The 16,880-nt window shown below is 32.3% G+C and overlaps 1 long non-coding RNA gene across 1 annotated transcript; it reads right to left on the bottom strand.

Annotated features, from left to right (window-relative positions):
- Window positions 1-14,714: 14,714 nt before the first annotated feature.
- Window positions 14,715-16,606, bottom strand: LOC109121040 (uncharacterized). Its single transcript, XR_002028449.3, has 2 exons — window positions 15,870-16,606; window positions 14,715-15,059 (listed from the first exon to the last, which is right to left on the bottom strand). It is a non-coding gene; the product is annotated as an uncharacterized lncRNA (long non-coding RNA).
- Between the last annotated feature and the right edge of the window lie 274 nt (window positions 16,607-16,880).

The following is a 16,880-nucleotide window of genomic DNA, read 5'->3' as shown; positions in this document are numbered from 1 at the left end:
CATCATAGGGTTACCTCGTACTCGCAGACAACATGACTCAATTTGGGTGATAGTTGATAGGATTACTAATTCTTCTTAACTTTTAGCGGTCAAGACTACAGATTCGGCGGAGAACTATGCCAAGTTTTGCATCAATGAAATTTTGAGGTTGCATGGGGTTCCTTTGTCCATCATCTCAGATAGAGGTCCTCAGTTTACCTCTTATTTCTTGAAGTCATTTCAAAAAGGTCTTGGTACTTAAGTTAATCTTAGTACAACATTTCATCCATAGATGGATGGGTAGTCAGAGCGTACCATTCATACCTTAGAGGATATGTTGAGAGCTTGTGTGATCGACTTCAAGGGTAGTTGGGATGATCACCTTCCTCTTGTTGAGTTTGCCAACAATAATAGCTACCATTCCAGCATTCACATGACCCCTTATGAGGCTTTATATGCGCGTAAATGTAGATCTTCTGTTTGTTGGTTTGAAGTAGGGGAAGCATCTTTGATAAGGACAAATTAAGTCCTTTATGCTATGGAGAAAGTGCAACTCATTAGAGATAGACTTAAGACAGCCTGAAGTCGTCAAAAATCTTTTGCAGACTTAAGGAGAAGGGAACTAGAGTTCCAAGTTGATAATTGGGTTTTTCTGAAAGTCTTACCTATGAAAGGGGTGATGAGATTTGGAAAAGAAAGAGAAACTCAGTCCTAGATATGTAGGCCCTTACAAAATCTTGAAAAGGGTAGACAAGGTGACATATGCGTTAGAGTTGCCAGCAGAATTAGCAGCAGTGCATCCGGTCTTTCACATCTCACTCTTGAAGAAATATGTTGGTGACCCAGCCTCAATAGTGCCATTAGAGAGTGTGGCGGTGAAAGATAGCCTTTCTTATGAGGATGTACCAGTTGACATTCTTGACCTTCATGTTAAAAGGTTGAGAAACAAAGAAGTCGCTTCAGTCAAGGTTTTGTGGAGGAGTCAGTCCATAGAGGGAGCTATTTGGTAAGCAGTTGCAGCCATGAAATCCAAGTATCCTCACCTCTTTCATTCTGATTCCACTCCAGCTTGAGGTAATAGTTCCTCTTCAGTTTTTTTAAGTCATTCATACGCAGATTCAGTCTTAAAATCATGTTCCCTCATATTGTACTTGCATTTTTAGCGTATTTGCTTGTAATCGAAACTCAATTCAGTTAGAAACTCAGTTCTTAGTGTTTAGTAGTAGGGTTTGCAGCTCTTCCTCTATTTCAGCTAGTTTAGTCTTCATTCGAGGACGAATGTTCCCAAGGAGGAGATAATGTAACACCCCGTAGCTAAAAAAGACAAAAAATCAATTTTTCAGAAAAATCTATAGGTGCAACAGACGAGACCATCGACGGACCGTTGCGTGGCCCATGGTCTGTCCTGCACAACCGTCGATGGGATCCAAAACTCCCAAAAATCTCCACCCAAGAATATTGGTTAAGTGTTGGTCGACGGACGGACATACGGTCCATAGGTCAGACTACGGTCCGTAGTCCATGACCGTCAATCAAGACCCCCTTTACCCACTCTCAGACAAGAGCTACAGATGACCAGCACGGTCCGTAGGTGGGAAATGAGCAGACAATTAAGTGGAAATGTAGTTGCATCAACTTCAAATAGTAATAAGTCTTAGCAAGAAATGAATTAGGTAACCCATGAACTATCCACATATATATAATTGAATTATCTTTCCATAGCCATAAACATTGCTAAAATCAGACATCCGAGTAAAAGGTTATGCCTGTTTTAGTAAAAGCCTACCGAATAGGCCTAACCGACGGACCAACCAACATGGCATCGGTGAATCAACGGACCGCCAATCATGACCGTCGATTGGTTTGATAACAACTTTCCCAGGGGTTTTTTAGACCTTTCTCACTTCGTTTAAACCCTTAGTTACATCGTTTTGACCACAAATCATCATATTTCAATCAGTTTAAGCCTCGAAACATAACTAAAACATATCTAAGTGAAATCATCAAATCAAAACTTAGAAAATTAGAAGCAAGAGAGGAGAAAAAGCTAAAGAACCCTAGGTCAAGAACGCCACGAGTTTCAGCCCTGAAACCTAATTATTTTTCCGTGTTCATTAACAGGTTTGTGGGATTTCACTAGTGGGTTCATTTTATCCATTGGGTCCGTAGTTTTTAGTCAGATTCTTGATTCTCTTGTAGTGATTAAACCTAGGGTTTCTAGAATTTTGATAGAACTTCATGAATTTATTAAATATATGCTCTAAATCAGATTATCATGTTATTACTCAGATTATCACATGAATTTCAGAACCCTAGCTTTGTATTTCTTTAGTTCTTGAACTACACATGGTAGGTCAGATATTTCAGACACTTCAGATATACATGCCTCAGTTATAAATGCATAATTACCAGATAAATTGTTGCATTCTCAATTTGCATGTTCAGTTTCAAGCTATTCAGTATTTACAAAAACTCAGACATAATCTATTAATTTTTAGAATTCATTGGGAGAAGCATAATACCGAGTTGGACTAGGGTTAACCATACCTAATATTCCCAGAAGTACTAGCCAAGTAGGTTGTAAGTCCCCTATGTGGGCCATGAGTTTAGTGATCACGCCAGCATGCCTTTATACCTTTGGCAGGGTATATCGGGTCCTCTAGATAGGTCGTATACATTGGACTCCACATTTAGCTCATGTGGTTTTATTATAGGTTATTAGTAGCTCCCACATATCAGTCAGACACTCTCTACATTGACCATTTATCAGTATATTCAGTATTCAGTTTCGACATGTTATAAATTGGTCATTGCATCCAGTTAACTCAAAATTCAGTTTATCATGTCATATTATTATTCTTGCTTTTATCCTTGTTCAGTTATGTTTTATTTCAGCTTTATTCTATCCTACATACTCAGTACCTTTCAAGTACTGATGCATACATGCGCTACATCTTCTCGTGATGTATGTTCAGGTTCTCAACATCCAGATCACACATAGATCGATTTTCAATCTCCAATTCAGCAGATTCAGTAGGGAGTCCTCATTCTCCGAGGAAAACAGTCATGAGTGTCATTTTAGTCTTAGTCATTTAGTTTTAGTTTTTGCTAGATTTAGGTGGGGCTTGTCTTAGTATTTCTAGTCCAATTTAGGAGCTTATTTCAGACATAGTTAGTTTCAGCTTAGTGTTGAGTTGATATTTCTATTGTATTAAACTCATTAGTCTTCATATTATATCAGTTTTAGCATATGTGTATTCCCCATCTTTTCATTATAACTTATGATTTAGCTTCCGCATCAGTTTACTATATATAGCATGCTCATGATCATGCCAGCAGGATTATTTTAGGATCACTTGTGGTCCTAGCTTCCGTGTCTATGTCTCAGGGGTAGCTCGAGGCGTGACACTTAGTTGGGGCTTGCCCCAGCATTTCTAGTCAGTTAGAGGCTTATTTCAGACATAGTTAGTTTTAGCTTAGTGTTGAGCTAATAGTTTCTTTGTATTAAACTCATTAGTATTTCATTTATCTCCGTTATAGAATATGGGTATTCCCTATATTTTTAGTTTAAATTATGGTTTAGCTTTAGCATTCAGTTTATTATATTTAGTATGCTCAAGATCATGCAACCAGGTTTAGCTTGGGACACTTGTGGTCCTAGGTTCAGTGTCCAAATCTCGAGGGTATCTCGGTGCGTGGCAATAGCTTTCTACCTTCCAAGGTCGGGGTGAGATGTATGTACAATCTATCCTCCCCAAACCTTACTTATGAGATTACATTGGTTATGTTATTTTGTTATGTAAATCTTCCTTTTTACGATCTGATGATATGTTTTCTCTTTAGTCGAGGGTCTATTGGAAATTTTCCGTTTACCTCCCAAGGTAGGGGTGAGGTCTATGAGGATTCTACCATCCCAAACTTTACTGGTGGGATAACACAAATATTTTATTTTTTCTATCTCCTTTAATAGGCTTGTCCTTGAACTGAAGGTCTATTGAAAACAACATCTCTACCTCCCAAGGTAGGGGTAAGGTCTATGTACACCATACCACTAGATATGTTTTTGGTTCTATAAATCTTATATTCAAATGAACATTGCTTTGTAGACAATAGGAATACATTGATTTGTATATTGGCTTTGAGGTAAATCCAAAAGATATGCAAAGTGATACTCATCAACTTGAATATCATGAGATTTGTCTTGCTTATATTATCTTACGAGAGAAAAAGTAAGTCAACATTTTCCAAGGACGCCTATTTGAAAAGCTTTCCGTTGTTGAAAAAAGTTAATGTGTAGTGAATTGAGTGTTTTTGAAGAAAAGGGAAAAAAAGAATTTGTATGACTTTACTTTTGATTTGTAGTCCTAGATATTATTTGTCATTACACGTTCCCTAATTTTAAAACGGTTAGGTTGCATGACAAGCGATGTAGGTTTTTCCTTTTCTATTTGATATTCAAGTTGTATAAAAGTAACAAGAAAATGTCAGAGAAACATCCATAATGATTGACTTAATTATATCTTATTCTGGGGTAGATTATAAAGGGATGTGAAATGACACTATTACTTCTCTCAGTATCTATTATTTCTCTTGCTATCCATAAATGATGTAAAGAATGCATGCCTTGCTGATTGTTTTTGTTTAGTAAATGTAAATGTTAGGGTTACTATTGATCTTATTATAGATGCCTAATAATCATGGGTTTTTTTCATATATTTGCACTCATCCATTTGCTGAATCCTCATTAAGAACTTCCCTTTTCATGCTTGAGTCTTTCCTTGTAGATCAAAAAGAAATGAGCATCGATCAGACATGCAATAGCTCCTTCTGGACTGGGGAGGAGGATAAAATCTTTGAGAATACCCTAGCAATCTACTTTAATGATAACAGTCTATTCACAATGATGGAAGAAGCACTTCTTGATAAATCACTTGATGATATCAAGGATCACTCAATATACTCTTAGAAGATATCCGTGCCATCGATGTTGGACAAGTTTCATTACCCAATTATCCAAAAATGCAAAGAAATGGCAACCAAAATACGAAAGCATATATTGAATGGCGAAGAGGGACTCCTTAGAAAGATGTGCGCTTGATATAATTAACGTGGATACTGAATTCGATGGCTATCCAAGTTCCACACACCCTGGACATAATTGGACATTAATGCGTAGGATCACAAGCAGTGCCTAACAGTAGCAATGAGAGAATGTTTCCTCGAGATAGCACTAATGCTGAGCAGATGACAACAATTGTTGGAGGAGAGCTATCAGGCCAAAATGATTTTGTGAATGTTGAAACTCGCCCTCGATGATGAAGGCACATATAATCTGCATGACCTGTTCACAAATCAGATGTTATAATTTGCCGCACTTGTTTTCTTGAAGACTTACTCCATTATGTTACACAAATATTGATCTCATTCCTAATCAACTTAAGATAGTTTTGCTAGAGAGGTGGATTTTTGGTTGAAAATTTTCAATTAAAATCTTTCCAACTATTTTCAAAGTTATTGTCTTTGTTTTTTTTTTTCAATTGTTGGAGGGACAAAGGCGTGTTCTGGTTCAGACATAAATTGATTATTGGTACAAGAGTTTCCATTAAAGGTAGTATAAATGCAGGATAAAATAGTTACTTTTTATGTGCATTAAGAACTTCTTGCTACGTTATATGTATGAAGAACTAAAATAGTTTAGCGGCCATACATCAGTTATTACTTTGATCATGTTAACTGTCAAGGTCGATGATTGTCAATTTGAATGTTTACTCAAGAAACTACTATCCAAGTGTATTATAATTTGTCAATCTAGGGTAATTTGAGTGGCATAAGCTATTTCTTATAAATATTACAGGGAAATTGGAGGACTTCCGCTTGATTGACCCTGGAAGTAAAGAATGTATTTCGGCGAGCTTTTGTTTTCCCATGGCAGACCTGTATACTCTTGTCCTGTTGGATATAAAGGACACTCTTTTTATCCTTAACAAGTGTGGTAAGTAAAATCCTTTTTGAACAGAAACATTTTTCCTTACTGAGTATTGGTAAAATGTTGGTTTTAATAGGTGTGAATGGAAAATGAAGAGTTGCAACTTTTATAAAGAGTTATGACTTTTTTGAAAAGCTGCGACTTTTATGAAGATTTAAGACTTTTATAAGTAGCTATGACTATGAAAAGTTGTGACTTTTATCAAAGGTTATGACCCTTCCAAATAATTCAGACTTTTCCAAAGGGTTGTGACATTTTCAGTAAAACATTGTTGGATATAGATACACCCATTGATGGGTTGACTAGTAACTTGCTTCATTCATGAAATAAGTTACAACTCCACTAAATAACTCCAAAAAGTAAAAGATAAGAGTTATGAATGGAGTGGGAGTTATAGGATAAGGGATGATATAACTCTTGAATAAATATGAGTTACAAACCTTAATCATGTCCTATAAAAGGGAGGATTCAGGGTCATCCATAGACAACACAAATTACAGAAGAAAACATATAGAAAGAATCTAGTTCTAGTGGAAAACTATACAAGACTTCATAGTGATCTTGTAAGAAACCGCTTAGGCAATTGGTGGTTACAACAATTGATTCTACAACAAAAAGTTATGTATAGTTCCGCATTAATCTCCGAGTCTAAACCTTCAAGCACAATAAGAATTTTTTTTACACTTCCCTTTGTTTCTATAAATTGAGGGATTTCATCTCATTTTATGAGAAAAATGATTTTTCTTGACCTCTTCTACTAATAATAAATCTAGTATTCTAAATGTATTTTACTACTGTTGATTGATTTACTGACACCGTGATTTTAGGTACCAGTTTTGTTGGGATATATACTATTAACCATGTGTTAAGAAATAATATTTATTAGAGAATAAATATTTGCTAAAATTCAATAGATCATATATTCGTTTATGGTGTCTATTTACTTATATAGTAGATGATTTAGTGTGTAGAGTTTTAGCTTATATACAGAGGATTAAATCATCAGTTCTAATAAGTTTAAGTTTTAGGTTCACAATCTAGGATGGAAATTGGACATGTCATCGGGTATGATTGTAGCACAAGATTATATGTAATTTGTTCTGATTATGAGAGCGGTATAGTTCCAACTTATTGTGCTAGTACATTTTGTATGCATTGAACGGGACCGACTAGAGATAGTTTTTTTAGACTGACCGACAAAAACATATTCTCTAAACTATTAAATGTATTAATATTCTCAATCGTGATATAACTATTATGATCTGTATATATTAATTGTCGTTTTAATTTATTAAAAGGTGAGATTCTGAGATGGATCAATATGCCTGGTAAGTTGGATGATAATAATAAATATTGGTAAAATAATAAGTTAGTTGATGGAAGGTATGCCTCGTTACATAGATTGATTGATATGCCTTTTTGAGAAACTTATAGGTTTTCATTGTGTCAAATCTTGCAAGTGGATTTATGAATTCGACACATGAAATAAGTCAAATAGTGCTCTAAAGGAAATTAATCATTAAGTTAAATTCGTCAGTAATTTAATTCATTGCTTAGTATCGAAAATCTTAACATGGGGAAGTGCATAAGTGTTTAATAGGGAATTACGAAATAGAGGAGTGCAATTACGAATTTCTAGTGGAATGATTTGTAATTTATTATGGTAAGGATAATTCAAATTAATTTTTGGGATTATTTCCATAATAGGAAGCCTCGTTAATTAATTATGTGTTCCCTATAGTCCATATTTAACTAGAACTCAAAATCCTATTTATATACAAAAAGGAAGAATAATATGGGTTTTTCTAGTCTTCTAGAAAAACAAATTTTTCTAATCCTTTTTGGATTAGGAAGAAATCTCTATAATCGGAATTCTTCTTACCTAGAAAAAAAAGATGATTAGTTTTCTATTCGATACTTGTTCACCCAAGTATTGAGAGAGTTCGGATGTGACTTGGGATCACTTTAGAAGATCATAGCTATCTTGTAGATTCGCTTGAAGGTTTGTCTATCTTGGGGATTCGCTTCAAAGTATCCGTTCACGCTGCAAGAGGTATTTCTCGAATTAAATTTCTGCATGTTTATATGGTCTAGCATGATTATGTGTTCTAGCATAAACGGTATTGGTTGTCTATTATTCATGTAAGTTGTAAAGATCCAAATATGCTTCCGCTGTGCATATATGCATTCTAAAAATTGACATCAAGAGCCACACTTACATCTTATTGGATAACATGATATACGTGAGTATATGGTTTCGATATATACATTAATATGCAGTTTTTACCTTAGTTTGGTGTATACCCAAGTTCAATTTTGTTTAACTAGTGATTGTTAATAGTGGTGTATATCACTGTAATTGCATATGTGAATCAATCTTAAAAGTTTGGTGTATAGCCAAGTTCAATTTTGTTTAACTACTGATTGTTAATAGTGGTGTATATCACTGTAATTGCATATGTGAATCAATCTTAAAAGTTCTTTATTATTGCAAGATGAGTTGTGTTGTATTGCAAAGTTAAAAAGAATTAAAAGAAAAGAAGAAAATGGAGTGCTAAATATTGTGACGTAGATAATCTGCAACTTTGCATAAGTATTAAACTCCAATTTTCAGCACCACTTTTTTAAATTCTTTTTGTAATTAATAATTGTTGATGGGTATTTTCAGAAAAACAAAGAAAACCTAAAAAAAATTTCCAAGTTTGTTTTTCAATTTTTTTTAGAGTAAGTCAGCGGCAATAACTATACAGTAGGGTATTATAGTGACTGTGTAACTTTTAGTCAAATTAGTGACAAAAAGGTTCAGTAATTGACTAGCAATTGTAATTTCTTGAATTATTTGGGCATTGTTTATATTAGATGACACCATTTTTTTGCATAGGTGCATAAGTACATATAGTTGAGAGTTTTGTGATTAATAAATAGTGCTACTATTAAATGGTCTATTTGTTTTTCACTTAGAAATTCTTAAAAAGTTTTATATATGTTAGATTACAATTTATATGAATTGAGAATTATGATTAATGGATATGATTCATTAAAGTGCTTATTTATTTGAGTCATTACAATATTCTCAATGATCATATATAAATCGTCCTAAGTGAATATTAGTGGTAATTTTTTTTTTAAATAAAGATTTCTTTAAGATGCTACTAATGCTAAATTAATCCATGAGAAAATATATTAAAGTTTCACTCAAGAGGAGAAAAAGTAGTATCTAGAATACTCAGATGTATTAATCGAAAGAACAGTTTGTTATAAGAGGGTGTTGTGTGTCTTAGCCAAAGAAAGAACACAAGTACGCCTTATGCTAATGAGATTATCATTTTAAGAGAATGAAAATTTTTAATCTAAAACTGTGCCTAAAACGATTAATTTTTCAAATTTGGTCATAGCTTAGATGGTCATGAATTTTATGATCTTTCATTGACTTGAAATTTGATGGTACTAGTGAAAATCGTCTAGATAGGTATAGGTAGTCTGACGGATTAAAATTTGATTTGAATATGATAAGATCATTCTTTATGTTAGTTAGATTTATGTTAAATTTGGAGCATGATTGCACATGATTATTTGACATGAATTTATATGTGAGAAGAATGTAGGTAATATTGTTTTAGTTCCTAAAGATGTTTAAATCATTTGAATTTGAATTTGGTCATAGATTTGAAAATAAATATTTTTCTAGACTCCAATTGACCTGAAATTTGGTAAGTTCATTGATAACGGCGGAGTAAGAAGTATTCATTGCTATGTGATTATATTTTTTGAGGTCGTTAAAATGATTTTAAAGTTGTTCTTTGAAATTAAAATGTGATTTAGTATGAATGTCATCCTTTATACTATTTTTATTTATGTTATATTTAGTACATGAATTACACATGATGAGTTAACATCAATTGATATATAATCAGGATGTGTATCTATTCATTTTTTCTTAAATTGTTTGAATCTAAATTTGATCATAGATTTGGACATAAATTATTTCTTTTGAACTCTAATTGATAAGAAATTCGGTAGGTTCATTTGAAACGATCAAATTTAAAATATTCATTGTTATGCAGTGATTTGGTAATTTGAGATCGTTCAGATGATGTTTTTAGATAATTTTTGTATCTTGAAAAAATAATTTTACCGGAAAAATTACTCGACTATGATATAGTGGTGATAGAGTTTGTTCTCTATGGTCTTGATAACTAAATTTTGTGAAGTATTAAGTTCATGTGTTGCTTAGACCTTTCTCCATAACGGATGAAATTAATACAAGTCATTAAAATTTAATCTCTAGTTTTGATTATTAATATTGACTCTGTTAAATTGAGTAATATTTGATTGGATCAATGTATCTAGGTATAATGATATTCACTAAACTTAAATTAACATATACTCTCCATCTGAGTTGGCTTTTGTTTAAAATTTGTTGAAGGGAATATCTAACACCATACATGTATGTTGCATGAGTAGTCATTTTATCATCAAAATTCATTGTTCAAGATGCATTGAAACCCATGAGGTGTGTTTTGAATTTTAGTATTCAATGTATACATAAACATATTTTTCTTTTGGAATTTTAGAATTTTGTTCTTTATTCTTGATTCGTGTATATCTATTTCACAAAAATGATGATATATGATAAGAATTACTGAGCGAAAAATCTTAAATTCTATTGTGGCCAAACAACGTTTTCAACAAAATTGATAATAGTATTAGAATTCCAAAAAGAAAGAGAACTCAGATCAATCTGAAATTTGGTAGATTTATAAGAACGACCTAGTAAGAAACTAATTTTTTTGGATCGTTATATGATTTTTTGGTCATAATTGATTAAATAGTAGTGAAGTATTAGTTTTATGTGCTGGCTTAAACCTTCCTCCCTAACGGATGAAATTGATACAAGTCACTATGTATTTAGTTGTCTAGTTTTGATAATCTAATAATCTATATTAACTCTCATAATTTGAGTGATTTAAGATTAGATCAATGTAGCTAGAGGATAAACACTTCACTTAAACTAACAGTAGATTCTCCAACTGAATTAGGTGTGTATAAGTTTATGGAGTGAATAATATGTCATTGTACATGTGTATTGCATGAGTAGTTCTCCAATCCCAACGATTGGATATTCGAGATGCATGGATATATATGTATAAATGAGCCTTGAATTTTGTTATTCGGAATTATTCAAAATATTATGATCTATTTTAAGTAATGCCTCTTATATTCTCAATAGATATTACACAGCCACTTAGTACTACTTAAGATTTTCTTTTGGTACAGATAAGATATTAACTTAATGAATGCATTGTATATGTACCTTATGTAAGAAGAAATTATTTTAAGTTTCTAACCAGATAAGAGATGAGCATATAATATATTTATTTTTAAATCTTCTATCATTGGGTTTGATAAATATTTTATTTCTTGTGGTATATTTATGCATTATTATTTTACTAGTATGAGAAAATAAAATTATACTAATCTGTCTCATAAGGGAAGATATTTTTTAAATTGAATGAGACTTATATGTACATTAGGGTCTAAGTCATTTACTCTGAATAGAATTATGAGGTTGGTTAATGGTTGAACATAACTGTTCATTGAAAAGTGAAGTCACTACCAATATGTACGTTTTGTTTATAAGGAAAAATGACTAAGAGACCTTAGTTTTCCTCTTAAAAAGGATTTAAGAGGTAGTGATAAGTTATAATTAATCTATTCTGATTTGTGTAATAAATGAGCACATGGGCAAGAGGTGAAATTGAGTTTTGAAGGAAAATTACTTGTGATATGAATATATTTTTTGATGTTTTATAAGTCTAAATGTCTTGATAAACTCAAAATATTTAAAACATGTGAAAGTATCATCATGAAAAATATATAAAGTTACTACATCTGATTGTAGTAACGTAAACCTCTTAGCTCATAAGTCACTTATCTTATAGAATAATTGTCTTTCAATTGTCTACATTAGACACTCCATAATAGATTGGTGTGGAAGAGAAAATAATTAGACTCTTATGAAGATGATGAGATTAATTATTGACTTATTATTAGTTATTTTGTTCCTTTTGGGATAGATTTTAATAACTACGCATCACATTCTGAATTCAATTTCTCTCATATTAGTACCTTGAGAAACTATAGAACTAGTTGGATTTGACGTAAGTCTAATCTGTGACATGTTTAGATATAGGATTGTTCAGCTCATGTGCTGAGTGGGAGAATAAGAAAAATTGAAATTAAGAACGGAATGTGTGTGTTAATTGGATATCCTAAAGAATGAAACAAGGTTTATTATAGTGTCCTAAAGAAAGTAAGTCAATAGTTAACACAACTTTCTGATTTCTAGAAAAGGATAATTTTAGTAAACCATGTTCCTAGAAGTAATTATCTTTACGGGAATTGAACAAAGAAATAACAAATAAGTTAATTGTAAATTCATACGCTCAATAACATCTAATGGGTATTGTCAGAATTGACGTCCCATTGCACTTAAGTAGTGGGAGAAACGTTACTAGACATAAGAAAACTACTATCTCAAGTAGTGGGAGTGATATTGAACAAATTAAAAGAACATTTCATGAGAAGTTGTTAGTATTTCATTATTGAAAGATTTTTAAGAAAATAATAAAACTCAAGAACATGAAAGTGTGATTATAATAGTAGTACTTAGTCGTAGTAGGAGAATCATAACGAAGATTGAGTTGTTTTGTATGCTTGAGAGAAGTTTTATGATAGAGCTCTTGAAAAGAAGTACACTCTTGGAGGGTTTCATGATAAGTTCTCTCAAGATCTAGTACAAAATCGATTTGTTACGATGAAAGACTACTAGACAAAATTGCATGAGAAAATAGTTTGGTAAATTTTCTTTCGATAAGAAATAAAAGAATGCCTGCGCAAGTTGTAAATGCATCAGTGAGTAAGATCGTCATATCATGGAGGATATATTCCGTTAACATTGGGTACTTGAGATGTTGTAATGATGCTCCGAATGTTTTTCAATAAAAGGTGTTTGTTCGACTAAAAAATAAAATAACCAATAACTTTTGTTATCTTACCTTTTCCTAATATCTCTAGGTTGTCATATCCTACTTATTTTTTTTGTAGGATTTCCCATCAAATTGCTAATGCATGCTCTATTGTATATCAATACGTTATATTCATAAAAAAATTATAGAGCAAACTTATCGCTACGTGGATATTAAGTCGTCTTTATTAGGGATAATCTTACCTCACATGGACATCAAATATGAAAACAATTGATCTTTAAAATAAGGTAAAAAAATAAAGATTGCAAGATTTTCCTTTTCATCACTTTGATCACCCTCTCTTTGACTTTAGCCCTAACCACAATATGTCCCTCAAAACCTCAAAACAATTTTCTATGTTTTGGAAGGTTAGGTAGCACAACTCAGCACATTTATATTTTTTGTTTGTATTACACTAACGGTTAAAAAATTTCAGATTACAGTAATCTTGATACGTTTATCTCTTTAAATATTGATAAAAGAAATCCCCTAAAACAAACATTTCATCATTTTGGTGAAGTAACAAGTACAAGAATCTTTACGATTGTTGTACGGACAAATTGCAGGTATGAATTTAATCCCTTTGACCAAAATGCTATGGCTTCTCTCTCTCTCTCTCTCTCTCTCTCTCTCTATATATATATATATATATATATATACACACACACACACACGCACATGTGTGTGTGCACGCTCGCTTCCTTTTGGTTGAATACTAGATGTAGATGCTTATTACTATAGTTTGATTCATCAAAATAGTTTCTTTCACTGTGCTTTGTGATCATTAGGTTCTGCCCCATTTGTGTAGATATTTTACAGTAATTTTCTTTCACATGCTTTAATTTTTTGAAAATTAATTTATAGTGTTGACATCCTTTGAATAGGAGCAACGTCGCGATGACTCAATTAAAAAAAATTTAGCTAAAAAAATTGAAACGGGTAAAAGGGGTTAAAAAGGGTAAAATGAGTTTAAAGGGATTAAAAGGGAGTCGCCAACTAATTTTTTTTGGAAAACTAGAAAACCGGATTAATTAATTAACTTATAAGAAATGTCTATGAAACCAATTTGATTCTAGATAAGGGGTTCAAGTTATTCCGAAGAAAAGGGAGTCAAGCACCCTTCGAAATTCAGAACTGTAGTTCCCGACTGAGTTCATTTTTTTTCAAATTGAGGACGAGAATAGAATAATTTACAAATAAAGCATGCAATATACACGATAAAATAAAATAATAACATCGACCTAAAGTTTGTCGAACATCGATATATACACAAACTAATGAATTGTAAAATATAATTCGAACTCCTTTCAAATAGCTTCAAAGAAGCAAGTCTTGGTTACATGTAAACACACTTAGTAGAAGTGTGAGTTACAAATAAATAAATATGAATTAATCAAATAATAACTTAATTATAAAAATCCATCTTATGAACATGAAAAGCTTTAGAAATCGACGGTTATTTCTTCATCGGTCAATTTTGTTAGGACCGTAAATAAGCAGGTGTAAATGCGGAAGCTAACAAAGCAAACCTCGAAAGACCACAAGTAAGAAGACAACGAAAAAATATACCAAAAGACACAAATTTAACGTGATTCGATCAATCGACCTACGTCCACAAAGGAGATGAGCAATCCACTATAAACATGAGAGTACGAAATACAGAGAGAAACAATATCATCCAATTCACTCGGAATACATGGGAGGTTCACACAAGTGATAACTTATCAAGCTTGTGACTCATAAATTCTGTCCCTAACCAAAACTATTAAAACATTTAAGACTACATTGTGAATACTGATTAAGCTAGAAGGAACATGTCTCTATTTATAGAATTCTAAACATTTTCTTACTAGAAAAGGATAAGTCAGTCAAAAATATTTTCCTAAAAAGAAAATTTATTTATGGTAAGAAATTTAGAGCAAATAAAACCCAACAAATTTCAACATATAAAATATGTAAACTTAAACTAAAATACAGTCTTTTTAAAATGGAAAGACCTCCAAAACTGACGGAGAGATTTTCTCATTGGCCATTTTGCTTCCAACTAATATTAGCACCAGTTGCTACTGAATAATGAAAACAAAAACGAAGTCTAAGAAAAAAAAATTTGGCAACATCAGCAATTAATGCAGAATATTAAAATAAAATCGTGTGTCACACAAAATCAAGACAAAACTACCGAAGAAATAAGTATGCAATTAAAAATAATAATAAAAGAAAAATTGAAATAACAACTAAACTAAGAACTAGTTGCCAAACTAATGAACTATTGCACATAATCCGTAAATGAAATAATAATAAAACTATTAGGAGATATACGATAACGACAACACACAAATTAATAATTATCAACATAAAAGTCAATCAGGCTAATAAAATTAACAAAAAATATAATGATGATAAAAACAGTAGCAATCTAATACTTTTACCCATTATTAGAACATCAAACAAATGATGAACAATCCAAACGAAAATCACTAAACTTCATGGCACCCGTAACAAAACTAAAAAGTAGAAAAAGTAAATAAATAAATATCAAATACAAATCACTAACAAAGGTAGAGAATCAAACAAAACAATGACATATAATATCCTAAATGTATAACAAAATTGATTCAAATAAAGAAATGGGTAAAACAATTTTTTCTTTTTTAAAAAAAAGCAAATAAACCATATTCATAATACCATAGCGGTGACAATAGAAAAATAAAATAAAAATAGAAAAGTATAAAAAATAAAAACTAAATAAAACAATCACAGCTAAAGCAAAATAAGGAGTTAATTTCAACGAAAAGACAACATCACCTTGCAAAAACAACTAGAATAAATAATAATAAATATAGAAGTACTGAGAGTTATTTGAATTAAGGGATTACCTATAACGTTGATGAAAGCCAAAAGGAAAAAAAGATCGTCGGAGCTCTGATTTATGAAGCTCCAAGCTTGTTTGGTTTCGCCGGAGCTCGAGTTTGTGGTGGTGAACTGTTGTTCAGTTGATACCTTGAGTTTGCCAGCTGGACTTGAGTTTCGCAAGAGCTCGGCAATGTCAATAACCTGCAAAACAAATAGAAAATCGAAAAAGGGGAAGGGGAAGGCAAGGAATGGAGAGCAGCTGAGTGGATTCATAATGGGGTTTTCGCCCGAGATAGAGTTTGGTCGGTTGGTCTGGTGGGTGGTGTTCCGGCGATGTTTCGCCGGAAAAATGGAGGAGGCTGAGATGGGTATGCTTGGCGTGAAAAGGGTGGCTTTTTGCTGGTGAGTTTAAGTTGCTTCCTGGCAGCAACAAGAAAAGGTGAGGGATCTAGTGGTCTTGTGTTATTCCAGCAAGGGTGGAGGTCTGGTTTCTGGCTGGTTTTGAGTGGTGGAACGGGGGCGATGTCTGGTGGTTTGTTGTCGGAGAATAGAAGGAGAGAATGGGGGTTGGATGCTAGAAAAATGGAGAAACAGGGAGGTAGTGAGGAGAAAATGGATGGTCTGTCAGAGAACTTCGTCACAAAAATGGGGGTTGAGTTTGTCCGTGCTTGGTCAGGTGGTGGTCATCGGAAAATAAAGAAAAGTGACACCAATAAAAATCTGAAAATTTCTAGGCCTAATTTTAAATTATCTCACCCCCAAGTTATGGACTTGAGGTTGAGACCTAAAAATTGTCAATTGGAAAAATATTTGTATATGTAAATTGTATTTAAAATTGATTGAATTATTAGACTACGTAGAATATCAAAATGAATGTTAATAATGTAACAGAAAAAATAAAAATAAAATGAATATGAAGAAATTTAATAAACGTAATCAATTATATGTAAAAAAAAAATGCAATTGAACAGAAGTAATGATTTTATAAGAAATGAATAAATATATGAATATCTGGTTGTGACAAAATAATTTAA

The sequence above is a fragment of the Solanum lycopersicum genome, chromosome 9, assembly GCF_036512215.1.
Source record: "Solanum lycopersicum chromosome 9, SLM_r2.1".
NCBI lineage: Eukaryota > Viridiplantae > Streptophyta > Magnoliopsida > Solanales > Solanaceae > Solanum > Solanum lycopersicum.
The sequence above is the reverse complement of the archived record's forward strand: the minus strand, read 5'-3'. Positions and strand labels throughout refer to the sequence as shown.